Genomic DNA, 14645 nt, shown 5'->3' on the forward strand with positions numbered 1-14645 from the left:
GCTACCTTGGGTGTGAAGGTTTTATCAAACATTTGCACGATCTTATCCTCACACAATTTAAGATAGGGTTCTTTAATCGACAAACTTTGGATTTCCCCCAAACGCCTAGCTGTTGTTATGGCTATGAGAAATGTAAGTTTTAGCGTTAGTTCTCTAAGCTTAACCGTTTCTAGAGGTTCAAACGGTATTCTTGTGAGGTAATCTAGTACTAATGAAAGATCCCAATTTGGGATATTTTGTTTTATATGTGGTCTTAGCCTAGCAGTAGCTTTGACAAACCTTTGGATCCACCTGTTTTCTGCTAGTGGGGCGTCGAAAAAGGCGCTGAGGGCTGAAATCTGGACTTTTAAAGAACTCGTCTTAAGGCCCTTGTCAAATCCTGCTTGCAGGAAGTCTAGCACCTGTGAAATATTAGGGGATAATTGGTTAGGAGGAGTCCTGCCACAAAAGGATACAAATCTTCCCCATATCCTTGCATAGATTTTGTGAGTAACTGGTTTGCGGCTTGCTTTAAGTGTGGAAATTACCTTATTTGATAGTCCTTTGGATATCAGCAACATCCTTTGAGGATCCATGCCGAGAGCTGGAGGGCCTGTGGGTTTGAATGGTAAACTGGACCCTGGAACAGAAGATTGTTTAGAGGTTCCAGCATGACAGGTTCTTCCAATGCCATCTTCCCTAGCCACGGAAACCAGTTCCTCTTTGGCCACCAGGGAACAATGAGAATAACTTTTGCTTGGTCTTCTCTGATCTTCTGAACAACTCTCGGTATGAGAGGTATGGGAGGAAAGGCATACATCAGAGGTCCGTTCCAGGACTGACTGAAGGCATCCCTTTGGCAAAACGGAGTATTTGGTTCTAGAGAGAAGAAATGAGGAACCTTTGTATTTTTGCTGGAGGCAAAGAGATCTATTACTGGTTGTCCCCATCTTTGTGTGAGACGTGTAAAGATGTTCTCGTTTAAACACCACTCGTTGTGGTCTATGACCTGACGACTGAGATAGTCCGCTATCAGATTCTTTTCTCCCTTTAGATGGGTGGCTGAGAGGGAGCGGATGTTGGTTTCTGCCCATGCAAATATCTTGTCTGAGAGACTGAGGAAATCGGAGTTCCTGGTACCCGCTTGATGATGAAGACAAGCCACCGTGGTGGTATTGTCCGAATAAATTCTTATATGTTTCTCCTTCAAGTTTAGAGTGCTGGCTCTTGAAATCTCTAAAACAGCTCTCAGTTCGAGGAAGTTCGAGGAACGGGATCTGATTGACGATGGCCATAGACCCTGAATGGGAAGACCTGCTACGTCTGCTCCCCAACCTGACAGACTTGCATCCGTCCGGATATTTATTACTGGCCAGGGATGCCATGATACTCCTCTTTCCAGGTTCGAAGTGTTTTTCCACCACTCCAGGGATTGCTTGACCACTTCCGAAATCTGAATCTTTTGATTCAGGTGTTGGGGATTTTTGTCCCAGGAGGCCAATATCCAACTTTGAAGGGATCTGGTGTGACTTTGGCTCCACTGTACACTCTGTATGGAAGATGTCATAATTCCCAGGATCCTCATGGCTTCCCTTACTGTGCAATGATTTCTTTCCTGAAATATTATAATCTGTTGTACCAGTCTTGTTACTTTTTCTGGCGGTAAGAAGGACATCTGCTGGATCGAGTCCAATAATGTTCCTATAAAGACAACTTTTGTACTTGGGGTTAGTCTGGACTTCTCCAAGTTTATCATCCATCCCAACTGTCGTAGGATCGTCATTGTGACATCTCGGTGATGTATTAGCTCTTGTCTTGAACTGCCCACCACTAACAAGTTGTCCAGGTAGGGGATGACTAATATCCCTTTCCGCCTCAGGAAAGCTATCACTTCGACCATAATTTTTGTGAATGTCCTTGGAGCCGAAGAAATCCCAAAAGGCAGCACCTTGTACTGATAGTGGACTTCCTCTCTCCAAGGCGATCGTACTGCGAATCTGAGGAATTTTTGAGATTTTAAATGTATTGGCACATGGTAGTACGCATCTATTAGATCTATCGTACACATAAATGCTCCTGGTTGTATCAGGACGGCTGCCGAGCTCACTGTTTCCATCTTGAATGTTCGATAATGTACGGACCTGTTCAGATTCTTCAGATTGCAAATCATTTTGAAAGTGCCACTTGGTTTTTTTATTAAGAAGAGGGGAGAGTAGTGTCCTTCTTTTAATTGTTTCTGAGCTACCGGGATGATGACGTCCAACTGAATTAGTTTTTGTATCTCCGACCATAGTAAGGCTGAGAGGTTCTCTGAGGGTTGCTCTGTCAGAACAAATTTTTTGGGAGGAAGAGAGGTTAACTCTATGTGGTAACCTTCTTGAAGAATACTTAGTATCCAGGGATTTGATGTAATTTGAGCCCACTGTGAATGGAACTTCAATAGTCTTCCCCCCACCCTGGCGTCATTGTTTTCTGTACGCTTGGGCGGAGTTGCTGGCACTGAGTAGGAAGTCTCTTCCTCTCCCTCCTTTAGGGTAGCTCCATCTGCCCTGTTTGCCTTTTCCTCTGAAGGGCTGTTTCCTATCCTTGGAGTCCCGAAAGGGCTGTTTCCTTGGGTTATTTCTGGATTCCGGAAACCCTTTCTTTCTGTCCGCCGCTTTTTCCAAAAGCGTGTCAAGTGCGGAACCGAATAGATATTCCCCTTCGAATGGAATACCACATAGCTTTGACTTCGATCTGAAATCACCAGTCCATTGGCGAAGCCAAAGTGATCTTCTGACTGAATTAGACAGTGCACCTTCTTTGGCGCTTACTCTTAGTCCTTCCGCTGAGGCATCTGCGATGAAGGCTGTAGCTGCTCTTAATGTGGAAAACGTACTCAATAACATCTCTCTTGGAGTACCGTCTCTAACATGACCTTCCAATATGGTTATCCAGTGAAAGAGCGCCATGGATGTCATGGCAATATTAGATTTTAAATTTAACATGGCACACTCCCATGTCTTTTTTAGAAGGCTGTCCGCCTTCCGATCCAGGGGATCCCTTAGCTGGATTGCGTCTTCGAATGGAAGGTCCGTCTTTTTGGTCATTTTGGTGACCTGGATGTCAACTTTAGGTGTAGAGTTCCAAATCTTGGTTTCCGCTTTGTCAAAAGAGAGACGGTTTTTAAAATCTCTAGATATGGAAATTCTGCTCTCAGGCTCTCTCCATTCTTCCAGTATTAATTCCTTGAGGGTGTTATTTATTGGAAACACTCGCCTCTTTTTAACTTTAAGAAGTCCGAATAACTCATCTTGAATAGATTTTTTCTCTTCTATTTCTTCAATTTTGAGGGTATCCCTCATAGCCCTTAAAAGTGGTTCTAGATCTTCGGATGCTAGTAGATATCTAGACTCCATTTTACTTGCTGAATTTGAGGGCCCTGGCTCCATATCAACAGATTCCTTGGTCCCTTCTGAGTCTGATGCGGAGTCCGACATGGATTCTATAACCCTTTGTCTTTTATGTGGAGGTTCTTGAGGTATAAAAGCTGTTATGGATGATGCAACTGATGTTTTAACTTCGTCCCTGATAAAACTACGCATTTCATCCACGAATGAGGCTCTCTCTTCTCTGAGTAGGTTATCCACACAGGTTTTACAGACTGTTTTTTTGTAGTCCGTAGGGAGTTTTTCTAAGCACATACTGCACTTTTTGGAAGCGGCTTTCCTTGTGCCTGACTGATCTTTGTCCTTAGCTCTCCCTTTATCCTTCTCCTTTTCCCTGGGATCCTACCAAGGAGAAGGAGAAGTAATTAGTCCTTAACCGGACACCTTATGTGATAATATGGGGATATGTGGGTGACCCACCACCCTATCCCTAAATAACCCTACTTACAGGGTTCAAGGATATGAGATCCAGACTCGAAGCCTCCATGCCATGTGTCTCCATATTCCCAATCGTGGGAACACTGATATCAGCAAGCCTAAACATTTAACAGAAATGTGTGATAGACTCTGACATTTAACAATGTGGAGTATAAGTGAAGGAGTACCTTGAAGTATCTTGAATAAGGGATACACTGCACAAGCTCCTAAGTGAAATATACACATGTATATATACCTAGATCGTATATGACACATATGAGGCAAACATACAGCATGTAACCGACCTTTGATGGCTGGGAAATGCCTAGAATAGTGTCCGATCTCGGAGTCACTTGAGTCAGGGCTAGCATGCAACTATTAGACCTCAGATCAACGTGAATACCTCGCTTTTTAAATCTCACCGCTCCACGCTCCTGTTTCCGGGTCGCGCCATTGTGGCGTCACATCCGGCCCCGTCATTTCCGGCGGAAGTCGTCACCAGAGTCGGACGGCGGCCAGCCCACGAGACTTCCGTGCTGGACATGCTCCGGGTGTCCTTAGCATCACGGAGCTGCGGGCAGAGCCGGAGGAAATGGCGTCTCTGTTTGTGGCAGAGGAAAGGACCGGAGTCCGATCGAGGCCGAGACTGCCTGGGGTAAGAGACAATTCCCTGCGCCACTTATGGTCCCCCCTCACTGTCCCAACTACTGGGGATGAGGAGAGACTTCTCTCTACTCCCTGCCCTGTGTAGGGACAGGAAGCCACTGGTGTACGGATGCCGGGGTGGGGTATTTAACCTCTCTGCTTCCTGTCCCTACAGAGGTCAAGGGTCATCCTCCAGTTGGGGCCGTCAAGGGGGACGCTATGGAAATTAACATTTTGAAAGGTGTGCCCTGGTCAGTCAGTATTTCTTTAGCGATACCAGTTCTGGTGAACATTTTGAACAGCTCTTTTAGATGCTGTATTCCTGAGCGGTATAGCTTCTGGATAGCGGTTGCATAGTCTAGGACCACCAAGATGTGTTGGTGACCCCTGGAAGATTTAGGAAGTGGACCCACAAGATCCATAGCAATACACTAAAAAGGAATTTCAGTAATTGGAAGGGGAATGAGTGGGTTGCGAAAATGCGGCGGAGGAGTGTTAATTTGATACTCAGGGCAGGACTGACAAAATACATCAACCGCTTTATAAAATACCCAGCCATAAAACGTTTCTCTCAATACAACAAGCTGCTCTATTACATCATTTGTGGTTTTTTCACCCTATACAATAAGTCATTGTATACCATAAAGTGAGGATACACTAATTCAACGCCTGGTTCTTAGGGTACACCGTTAATGACAAACATTTTTCCAGGCATTAACAAGATTTGGATCTCTCACTGGGCTTTCATGGGTTCTTCAGGCACCTGTCGCTATAAGGCATTTGCCTCTTGCTGTGTGGCATGGGCCTGTTGGAGGTTAACATTAGCTTGCACAAGCTGTTTTAGAAGTTCCTTCATTTTTTGTGTCGAAACAAGTCTCTGTCTTTAACCCCTTCCCGACATTTGACGTAATAGTACTGCATCGCGGGAGGTGCGTTCCCGCAAAATGCAGTACTATAACGTCATGCTTCTGGCACTGGCTCCTGAACGGAGCTGGCGCCAGAAGCTGCGGGTGTCAGCTATATATTATAGCCGACACCTGCCTCTAACACCCGCTGACCGCGGCGTGCAAGGGGCATTTGAGAAGAATCGGACCCGCCTGTAACACACTGAGCATGTTACATTACACAGTGTAATACATCTGTATTACACTGTGTAATGTGAAAAAGAGCTTGAACAAGCGATCAGTGGATCGCTTGTTCAAGCTAACCTGTAAAAGTTAATAAAAAATGTTAAAAACATTACATTAATTCTTTTTATTAAAAAATGATTTTATTAAATAAAGTTAATGTCCCCTAAACACAAATATTCCCTATACGCATGCAATAAAGTGAAAAAACACACACAAAATCGCCAAAAAAACCCACATATTTGGTATTGTAGCGTCCGTAGCAATCCGTACAATAACTCAGAAACATTATTGGACCCGCTCGGTGAACGCCGTAAAAACAAAACCCAAAAAACACACCAAAAATGTACATTTTTCATAAAATCTCTACACAAAAATGTTCTAAAAAGTGATCAAAAAAAGATATGTGCGCCAAAAGGGTACCATTGAAAAGAACAACACAACACGTAAAAAATAAGCCCTAAACTAGCTCTGTCAACCAAAAAATATTAAAGTTATGTCTCTGAAAATATGGCAATGCTAAAACAAATGAGATTTCCTCTATATTAGTTTTTATCCAGTAAAATTGTAAAAAAAAATGAAAAACTATATAAATGAAGTATCACCATCGTAGTGACCTATAGAATAAAGATAATATAGTATTTTTAGTGAACTGTGTACGACCCCCCCAAAAAAAGAAAAGAAAGTAAACCAAAATTGACAATTTTCGTTTCACCCATAAATTCAAGAGTTAATAAAATATCATCAATAAACTAATGACCCACTAAAATGAAGTATTTGTAAAGTGCATCTCAGGTCGCAAAAAATAAGCCCTTATATGTCCAAATTGCCAAAAAAATAAAGATTGTATAGCCAATAAAAAGTGACAATGCATATGGCGTGTGCCCATACAGCAGGTTACCACCACATATGGGGTATTGTTATACGTGGCAGAGATTGGGTATCAAATTTTGTGGAGCGTTTTGCTATTTTATCCACTGAGAATTTGTAAATTTTTGGAAAAACACATTCATTTAGCCAAAAAAATTTCACTTTCAAAATTGCATCTGATTTTGTTTTAACCCCTGTAAAACAATTAAAGGGTTAACAAACTTCATAAAAGTTGTTTCACATACGTTGAGGGGTGTAGTTTCTATAATGGGGTAATTTATGGGACCAATTCATATTCAAAATTTTTATCCTTTCACCACACAAATGAGACCCAATCAAAACAGGAAATCGCCAGCCGTCTCCTACCTGCACATCTTTAATTGGCATGCAATGGCAGATGGCCAATGAGGGCACATGTGGTTTCATGGTTGGAAATTTAACCAGAAATAATATTTAAAGGCTCATGTGAATAACTTGTAACTATTTTTTAGATGCACAGTGCATTTGGTTGATTAAGTGGAGAAGGATATCACTGCTTTGTAAGTGTGTTAATGAAGATTAGAGGGAGTATATTTGTTGTCTACTTTCCGACCAGTGCTGCATCCGTATACAGCCGCCAAGCCCCCAGTAACACAGCCGTCTCACCCTAGTAATACATTGATTATACAGCCGCCAAACATTCAGTAATACATCTACATCCAGCCACTAACTCTCCAGTAATACATCTACATACAGCCGCCAATCGCACAGGGGGTGGGGGGGTTGGGGTGCGATCGCTGGAGGGGGTCCAATCTGGCTCGAGCCCCAGGAGCCCCGCCTACAATCCGGCCCTGAATAGTAGTCATTATCTGACATCAAGGTCACACAAAATGATTCACATAGGTGGATTTTGTATGGAGCTGAAAATGCTGCACTGTACCATGAATGGTGGGAATGCGTCAATAAGAAAGTATAGCGATTAAATATTTAGTATTCTGAAAGATGTTTACCAGAATGAAAAATTCAGCTGTGCTTATGGGGCTTATGGAGAAAGTTGTGGGATGTTAAATTAATTTTTTTTTCTCCCACAAATCTTGTAAGGGAGGTTTCACATTTTTTCACATCAGTGATTTTTCACTCAACACGTTTTGGCTTATGGACACATGCAGATTGGTTTTATTTTTGTTCCTGGCTTCAGTGATTCCTCACTGATGTCTTACTGAACTCAATGGACTTTTTTCACACTTTTTCCACTGATTCAATGTGGTCAGCGAACACATACAAAACAGGTTCTAAATTGACCAGTGATGAGTGGAAAACACCCAAAGTGAGAAAAAGCCCATTGGTTCAGTAAGATATCAGTGAAAAAAATCAGTGAAGGCAGGAAGAGAAAACCAATCTTTCAGTGAAAATTTACTGAAAAAAAACACCAATGAGTCCTAGGAGTGCAAAAAGTTTATCCCTGGTTTCCTTTGCTCTTTGGTCCTGGCCATGATGGAGGGTGAAGTGTGACAGATTGTGAGGACAGGTGTCTTCTATACGGGAAATAAGATAAACAGGTGTGATTAACATGCAGAGTTCAGTGTAGGAAAAGCTTCTTAACCCCTTAACGACCTGGCCCTTTTTTTGTTTTTGCATTTTTTTTTGTTCCCCACCTTCAAAAATCTATAACTTTTTATTTTTCCGTGTGAAGGCTTGTTTTCTGCAGAACATTGCAATTCATAGTGACAGTATTTAAGATTCCATGCCGTGTACTGGGCAGCAGGAAAAAAATACAAAATGCAGGGAAATTGGTGAAAAACGCATTTGAGCCATTTTCTTGTGGACTTGGATTTTACAGCTTTCACTGTCTTCATTCTTTGGGTCAGTACGGGGATACCAAATTTATATAGGTTTCATAATATTTTTCATACATTTACAAAAATGAAAACCTCCTGTACGAAAAAAAACCTCTTCATTTTGCATCATCTGGCGCTAATCACTTTCTCCATACTTTAGCTGTGGGTAGTGTCATTTTGTTTTGTGACCTTCGATGAAGTTATTATATTTTAAAAGATTAGACATTTTAGGATGCAGCAATTTTTACTGTTATGATTTTTACTGTTAATATTTAGATCAGTTCTAAAGAAAGGGAGTAATTAGAACAAATTTTTATTTTTTTTAATTAATTTTTTTTTTTATTTTTGTTTTTCAGACTCCCTAGGGTACTTTAACCCTAGGTTGTCTGATTGATCCTACCATATACTGCCAGACTACTGTATGACAGTATATGGGGATTTTTCCTCATCATTCATTACAATGTGCAAATCAAATTGTAAAAAGGGTTAAATACAGACAGCTTCAGGTCTGCGTATGACCCTAGGCTGTCATGTGACCAGATCACTGCTCCCCGATGCTGGCAGCGATGGCAGTGCAAACAGCCAAGATCGGTGCTAGCATATTGCAGCAAACTACCTTCGAGTATGGAGAGGGCTCACGGGCAGCCGATGTGTGATGTACCATTACATCACATGTCATTGAGGGAGTTAAAGGAAAACTAGCAGCTTTGAGAGCAAGACATTTTTCTCATTTTTAAGGGATCAGATACTTATTTCATGCAATAAAATGCCTTTATTAAAAACAGTTATTATATTTTGATAGATCGGGCATTTTCAGATACCTAATGTGTTTATGACTTTTACTGTTTATTTATATCAGTTCTAGGGAAAGGGGGTGATTAGAATTTTTATGTTTTTTTATTATCATTTTTTTTAAACTTTTTTTAATTTTTACTTTTACTGTTTTTCAGACCCCTTAGGGTACTTTAACCCTGGGTTGTCTGATCGATCCTACCATATACTGCCATACTGGGGATTTTCCACCTCATCCATTAAAATGTGCAAATCACACATTGTAATGAATGGGTTCAAACGAGACGGCCTCAGGTCTTCTGAAGACCCGAGGCTGTCATGGCAACCAATTGCTGCTCCCTGATGATTAAAATTACCTGACAATTTTTTCGCCAATTGTACTGGTAATTTTTATCCAACTTCCCAGTACATTGCTTTGGATATTACATACAGGCTCTAGGAATTACAATTTGACCCGCAGATAAGCCCTCATACAGCTCTGCAAATGGAAAATGGTGAAGTACTCACCGGTAATTCTGTTTACATTGGTCCTCCATGACAGCCCCACCTGGAGGATGCCCCTTGACCTCTGCAGGGAGAGGAAGAAGAGAGGTTAAAAGACTCCTCCCACATCCTCCCACCAGTGACTGCCAAATAACTACACTGGGGAAGATGCAACAAGATTTTTATTTTAGTATGTAAGTCACATACAATATAATAACACTTTCCACTTTGTCCCTATAATGGCCCCACCTGGAGATTTACAATATAAACGGTCTCGTATTCAGGGAGAGATGACCGCTTGCAGAACCTTTCTGCCAAAGGACAAGTCTCTTGACATAGGTAAATGTAGTTGATAATGTTTTGTGAATGACCATGTAGTGGCTTTACAGATCTTCTCAAACAATGCCCATCTTCTTTCAGTCCAAAATGCGGATAAAGCACAAATGGAATAAGCTTTTAGATTAGAAGGAATTGATATCCCTTGTAGTGCATAGCAAGAGGCCACCAAGCGATTGCTTTTGATGCTTTTCTCCCCTTATTTTTGCCTTGAAATTGAATAAGAAGGTTATGGTATTTTATAACTTTGTGCCTTACATCCAGCAAGTGCCATTTCCGTTTATCCGTTTGTCACATTATGGGTTCTAGAAAAAAGACAGCAACGTGATCTCCTGATCTCTATGGAGGTTAGAGACCACCTTAATGACAAAATTTGGTTCAAAGGTAAGTATTATCCGGTTATTGAGAATACACAAATAAGGTTCATTTATTGAGATAGCCTGTAGCATGACAAATCTTCTGGCCGAGGTAATGGCTATCAACAGGGTAGTTTTCAAGGTTGAGTTCCTGATATTTAGTTTTTCCAATCGGTTTGATTGGCTCCTTAGTGAAGGCATTTAGGCATTTAGTACGAGAGTGAGATCCCAGGGACCTTCTTGCGGAGCTGAGGTTTAATTCTGGTGGCAGCTGAAATTAACCTCTTAACCCACTTGTGTTCGATAGGGGGACAGTCGAAGGTGTTGAGAGCATAAACCTGAGCTTTTAGAATGCTGGTAGATTCTAATCCCACCTGCAGGAATTCATGGACCTGCAAAATATTAGGGTTAGCCTGTAATGGTAGATTGTCTTAACAAAAAGAGGTAAACTTTTTCCAAATTTTGTGGTAAATTGCAAATGTACCCGGTTTTCTACCTGCCTTCAGGGTTTTGGTATGTTGAGAAAATTGTTGACATACCGTGTTAGCCAGGAAAAATCAAGGAAAGTCGCCGGGAGCTTAGATATTCAAACTCAGGATCCAAGCCGACAACTGCAGTCTTCCTGGATCTGGATGTTGGATTGGGCCCTGGAACAGAAGTCTCTTTCATACTGGAAAGATTTTCAGATCTTGGAGAGACATTGCTTTCAAGAGCGGATACCAGCTCTTCTTTGGTCAATTTGGGCAGACCAGGATTACTTTTGCCTTGTCCTGATATATCTTTTACAGAACTCTTGCGGCTAAGGGAATAAGGGGGAAGGCATATACAAGAAGGGTACAAGAAGGCATACAGGCATTTTCTTGCCTCTCATGTTTGCAGAGAGAAGTAATGTTGACACATTGCGTTCGCTTTGGTGGCGAACCCTATAAATAATAAAAATAAACCCCAAAGCAACGTCAGATGGTGGAAAGTTTCCCAACTTAGGCACCATTTGTTGGGGTGTACTTCCCTCCTGCTAAGGAAGTCCACTTCTTTGTTCTCAATGCCTTTTAAGTGGGTATCTGATATGGAGAGGACATTCTCTTCGGCCCAAGAGAATATTTTCGGTGACAGAGGCACTAGTAAAGGAGTGCCCACTAGTAAATCTTGTGCCCACCTTTTTTTTTAGATAAGACACTGTCGTAGTGTTGTCGGACAAAATTAGGAGGTGTTGATGGGCTAGGTAAGTGGTGTTTGAGTGTAGGGCTTCCCAGACTGGCCGGACCTCACTGTAGTGTATGGTTTTTCGGGACACATTTTCTGACCAGGATCCCTGGTCAGGGTGATGAGGAAAGACTGCTACCCAACCTGGCTCGCTTGCATCTGTCTGGATCATGATGTATGGTTGATTTATACACCCCTCACTTTTTCACTGCTGTGTGAATAACAATCTTTTTGTTTAGGCCACAGGGTCTTTTGTTCCACGATTGCAGGATCCATTATTGGAAGACTAGAGTATGACTCTGGCTCCAGGACACCGATGGAATACATTTTGTTATTAATCCTAGAGTCTTCATGACTCCTCAGGCCATGGTGGCTGATTTTCTCCTGAAGAGTTGTATCTGGGTCCTGATGTGGATCTCTTTTTCCTATTGAAGGGAGGACATTTGGCAAGTTAAATTTAGAAGGACCCCTAAGAATTTGAGTGTAGAGGGAGTCAAGTCTGATTTCTGTGAATTTACTATCTTGCCCAAGTTTAAAAAGTTCTCTAGGGTAATGTCCTTGAGGATTCTAAGTTATGTTTGTCTTTGCCTATATTAAGCAAGTCGTTTAGATAGGTAACTATCAGGACATCTTTTGGTCTGAGAAAAGCCGCAACCTCCACCATAACCTTGGTAAAGGTTCTTAAGGCTGAGGATATTCTGAAGTGGAGTGCACAGAACTAAAAGTGTACAGTAAGACCCCCTTTGGACAGGACAGAAAATCATAGGAACTGATAATGAGTGCATGGGAACGTGGTAATAAGCGTCCTTAAGGTTTATAGCGCACATGTAGGCCTCTGTGAATGCGTTGTGTAGCAGATCTTACAGATTGCATTCAAAACTGTTTGTAGGTGATAAACTTGTTGAGAAATTGTTGTTGTTTAAAATTGATGATGGAGATGGTTTGACGCATTTGGTTTCTTTACCAGGAATAGCGAGGAGTAGATATCCTAGTTTTTCTTGGACCTGTGGAACTGGAATGACCCCACACTGCAATAGAGAGGCTACTCCCTACCATATTAAAAGATGGGAAGCAGGAGGTCATTGTTTCTTGCTTCTGATTGGATAGGAAGGGGTTCAGAAGAGGAACCCTTTAACCTCCTTTTGGATATGTCCAGCAACCCTGCTTCCGTTTGCCTTTAAATGAATCCTTGGTAATTTTGAATGGATGAAAGAAAGGTTTCCTCGGCACAGGCTTATTTTCTGGAAAGCCCTACTTATCAGAGGCCCTTTATAATATGGGGTGGAGTTCTGGTCCGAAGAGAATGTTGCACAGCTTGATTTTCAAGCGGATTTCACCGCCACACTGCTTGAGCCAAAGCGCCCTCCAAGATGAATTTGTCTGGGCTCCTTTAGTGAAGAAACGTATACCTTTAGCAGCAGAGGTCCGCAATAAAGGCTGTGGATGATTTTAGTAGCTGAAAGTTTTCCAGGATGGTTTCTCTGGGAGTTCGCTCTCTGATGTATGCATCCACCTCAACTAACCAGAATAAAGGGGTCCTTGCTACTGATGTAGCTGTTAGGTTGGATTTAAGTCCTAGCTTGAAAGTTTCCCACTTTTTTTTTTTTTTTTTTTTTTTTTTTTAGAAGAGTCCGATTGCATGGCATCCTTGAAAGGTAGGTCGCTTTTCTTGACCACTTTTGTGACTTGCACATCAACCTTCAGACATAAGTACCAATACCTAGATGCATCAGGCTCGAAAATCAACTGCTTGATAGTATCCTTTTTTCAGGGTCCCTCCATTCCTCTGAGATAAGTTCATCTACACCAGGATCAAGGATTGTAAACTAAGCACACTGACATACTGGTGTGTGTCCCCTCTGGTAGAATATGCTATTCTTTTAGCTTCTTATGCCCTGGTTTTTACAAAAAAAAAAATTATGCAAAAAAGTCTAAGGGCTCCAGGCTCCATAGACATTAATTGTGCCTGGAGCCCCTCGGGCTCATTTACATAGTTTGTAAAGCCTTTTTTTGTTTAAGGGAAAGACACGTTGGAGCTTTGCCTTCAGTCCACCAAACAACTCATCTTCCCAACTCTTCTCTAGAGTTTGTCCGATAGCTTTAAAAGGCACCGGTCATCAGAAATTGGTGTAAAAAAACTGCTTGTTGTCAAGCAGCTGAGAAGTTTCTAGATGATATTTTTTTTCATGGTCCATTGTGGTGCCATCATCAAGAAAATCAACTTTGAAGTTAGATGTAAATTGGTTTTATGAAGTCAAGGAAGCGGAGAGTTTAACATTGAAGTCAAGCTTTTCCTGAATAAGAACACCCTTCACTATAATTGACGGTCTTGTATCCAGGGACATCATTCAACACATCTCCTGTCCGGCACATGATTTCAATCACATGGTAGGAGGTTTCAGAGGCAGGGAGGGCTTGACTTCAATGTTACACTCTCCACCTGTCTGACTTTATACATCTAACTTCACTGGGTCATGAAGGAAACATGATCTAGAAGCTGTTCAGCTGCTTGACAACATACTGGCAGTGGTTTATTGGTCCAATTTCTGATGACAGGTTCCTTTTAAGTAAATTATCCAGGTCTTCCATCTGGAAGATGTGTCTTGAGTCTGGGGTTCTAGTAGAGTTCTGAGAGCAGTCTAGGTCCTAAGTCACAACTGAACAAGACGGTGTCTCCGTCATTGTCCTCGTCTTCAAAGACTGACAATTCTAAATCAAGTCTTGGTTTTTACATGGAGGGTTTTTAATGGTAGCAGCTGCTACAGAATAAACCACTTTCTCTTCTATGAAGGATTTTAACTCATCCATAAAAGAGCCTTTCTTTTAACTTATTTTTTTTTATACGAGCAAGGCACTGAACGGAAGCACGTTACTTTTCTTTGCGGCTTTATTCTTTTCAGATTTCTCTGCCTTTTCCCCCTTATCCTGCTTGCCTTTCCCCTTAGACCCCTGGTCTAGGAAATAAGGATACTAAATCTTGTGCTCACAGCATAATCAATAGTGCAAATAACCACCGATATCCACTTACAGAGAAAGGCAGATGCCAGATCTGCCTCATCAGCCATGGTTGCCTGGATCAGCCCATTGCAAAGAAACATATAAAGTATACACAGAGACCCCAATCATTCTGACAGACTACCTTTACGGAGATCCAATCCACCCTACAGGTGAGGCTCCCAATGGCGTCTCTAA

This window comes from Engystomops pustulosus, chromosome 7 (genome assembly GCF_040894005.1).
Source record: "Engystomops pustulosus chromosome 7, aEngPut4.maternal, whole genome shotgun sequence".
In the NCBI taxonomy this organism is placed as follows: domain Eukaryota; kingdom Metazoa; phylum Chordata; class Amphibia; order Anura; family Leptodactylidae; genus Engystomops; species Engystomops pustulosus.